Below are 3,042 nucleotides of genomic sequence, written 5' to 3'. Positions count from 1 at the left end.
ACGGAGCCGCGGCTGTGACTAAAATAGGCAGAGGAGCGGCGGGAGCTGCGGGCGGCGCCAGCGGGGCCGGCACCGAGCGGCCGCAGCGCGCAGGCGCCTCCGCCGGGCCCGGGGCTGCGGGCGGGCCGGCAGGGGCGGGAGCGGCCGCGGCCCCGCACAGCCCCCGCCAGCATCACCCCCGGCACCCCCAGGGCCTGCGGCTGCCGGGCAGTGCTCAACGAGGGCGCCTGAAACAGGTGGGGACAGACACCGCGCAGAGATGCGGCCAGAGCCCCGCGCCCGGGCAGCCTGCCCGGCTGTTGGGTGGTTAAAATTAGAAGAGCTGAATTCTCCCCTAAACCTGTAGTATTGCCCCTACATGGTGTGTCGAGGAGCCTCAACGGCCTTTATAAAAGTGCTCTTCTCAACTCGGCACCTGCTGTGGTTGCTTGGTCACGAGCGTGATGTTTAAGAGGTGTCACCAAGTTCGCTCGTGTGGCAGCTTGACAGCTCCCAGAAAACGGCGTGCTTCCAAAGCGGGACGTTTCTGTCCCTGCATGTCGGCATCGGCTCTGCCCGTGTCCTATCCAGCCCCCGCCGGCACTACCAGTTTTACAGGACAGGCGAAGCAGTCACCGAGCGTGCCTTCACCCCCGGGAGGCTGAGGGGTAGCATTCGGTGATGAAAGGCACTCCAGCTCGTCTCAAAACCTGACCATCAGTGATAAATGAGGACTGCCAAGGCAGAAAAACCCTTTCAATACATTCTGATGAGCTAGCTACAAAGTGAGGGTTTCAACAGCCAAGAGCATATGGTCAGCATTAGTCTTAAATATTTTCGGAAAGCATGCAGAATCCCAGCTTGTTTTGTAAGTAACAGTTTATACACGTACACATCAACATGTGTCCGAGGAGGCCCTGCCTTTGTCACAGTTATTCTTGGTTTTGCACTTTGGACAAGAGATCAGGATCTCTTCAGGAATGTGTGCCATGTGAACAGTGGTTTTATGAATCCTGCTGCCTCGTGTAAGATCTGATTTTCAAAATTATATTATGAAATAATCATGAAGGACTCGATTTGGCGCTATGTTTCCTCCAACTGGCCAGTCGTTTTATGGATGTATCTTCTCTTTCCTGAGGTATGCAGAGTAAGTGAGCTGGAAAAAGGGTAGGAAGAACGAGTCAGGATAGCATGGCTACAGGAATGGTCGTGAGTGATAGCATCTAGCATGTGTTTGAGAGTGACAGTATTCAGCTACGCTTGCTGGAGCAAAGCCAAGTAGCTTCAAAAAGCTGCACAAAGCAGCCGTCAGAGAGTTCCTATCCCAATCCAAACTGATGTGTTAAGCATTTTCTAGCACATTACTGAACATTATGCATTGGAGGAGCACAGTTTGTTCTACTGCTTGTATCTTCTATAAAGTCTTTGTACCTCTCTCATTACCCTCTAGGTCTTCTCTAATTCTGAGGGAAGCCTTGGTGGTAAACACTGTGTGCTTAGCCCAGTGCAAAAAGAAAATTCCTAGGAAAGCTTGGCAATGGATTAATAATGTTTGCACCCATGTGAGAGCATAGAGCTTTGTCCTGATTGCGACTAGTCTTTTGGGATCTTCATATTTCACTGTATTTATGGTTAAATGCCATTTCCTCTCTGCAGCAGGGCAGTAAAAACCAAGACTACATGGAGGTGGTGGTATCTACCAGTACAGCTGTCAGCAGGAAGAGGGAAATGAGAGGATCTGAGAGATGCCCTTATATCCTGTCTCTCCAGGAGGACCATAAGCAGGTGGAGCACATAGATATGGCTCTGACAGACTCTAGTCTTGTGCTGTGGTGTGCACTTGTGCATAGAAGAACAACTTTCTCTAGCGGAATCCCTGGCATTAATTTTATATAATAGATTATTTGCCTTCAGTTTCACAGATAATATTAGATAACATTACCTCTACTTACACAGATAACAAACATTCTCTAAGTTAAAAGCACTAAGTAGAATTTATCCCCTTAAAATAAGGTCTCATGTACTGTAGGAGAATGGGGTTTTTAAATTAAATTAATGTCCTACTGTTAAATCACTATAAAGACTGCTTTAACCTATCTTTCTCAACAAGCTGCAGGTTCCTTGAAGTCTGCTAATACAAATTAATCTGACAGAGGCAAGAAATAAAACTGTTTGCATTTAAACAGAATGAGGAATTGGCTTTGGACAGGCAGATCAATTTTTGGAAATTTGTGTTGAATTGATGCATTTTGTTAGCAGAGAGGTTTAATGGTGTTACAGCAGTTCCTTGATACAGGCTTCTTCTCTTCCTTCTGCTATTAGATTCTTGATAGCTTAAGTACTTTCTCCAATTATATAGTTATTTTTCACAGTAAAAGTCCACAGTAGAAAATGTCACATGGTTGTTGCAAATTGCTCAGTCTTGCTCCTTATCTCCAGCAATCAGCTTTGTGATCCTCACCAGTAAACCTTAACATCTTGGTGCCTGCCTGTTCTTCTGGATTCCAGGGAATATATCATCCTGCTGATAATGCAGGAAGGTGCTTTACCTCAGAAAGGACAGGCAGGAGTTCAGAGGCACAGCTGAGACCTGAACCTCCCTCTCTTGTTTCTCAGTTCATCCTAGCCAGGCATTGGAAAACTTTACTAAGCAGATGAGGAAGAAACTTCTCGTGAAACTGCAAGCACTCTGCCTCTTCCAAACGAGAGCCCAATGTCACAGCCTTTTTTAGGCAAAGTTTTCACTAAAGAGAACAAATGCTTTGTATTCAGGATCCCAGATGTGCCAGGCTGACAGGGCTATTTTCAGACAATGGCAAGATATATGAAATGTTTCTATTTATAGTTTCAGGAAGCGTACTCAGCATCAACTCTAAACTAATCTTTTAAATTCCCTCCATAGGCTCTGTAAGTGGGCTCCTTTAGAAAGTAATTCATCCTGTGTGTATTTGACAACTGTCTGGAGTGGGACAAAATAGACTAGCAAATCCCATCCCACTTGCTGAAATTTTGTGCTGTATAACTGAAAAATCACACACAGTCTCTGCAGAAAATTTATTTAAA

This window comes from Chamaea fasciata, unplaced genomic scaffold, assembly GCF_029207755.1.
Source record: "Chamaea fasciata isolate MVZ Bird 193981 ecotype frontalis unplaced genomic scaffold, bChaFas1.0.hap1 SCAF_3, whole genome shotgun sequence".
Lineage (NCBI taxonomy): Eukaryota > Metazoa > Chordata > Aves > Passeriformes > Sylviidae > Chamaea > Chamaea fasciata.
Note: the sequence above shows the minus strand (reverse complement) of the source record.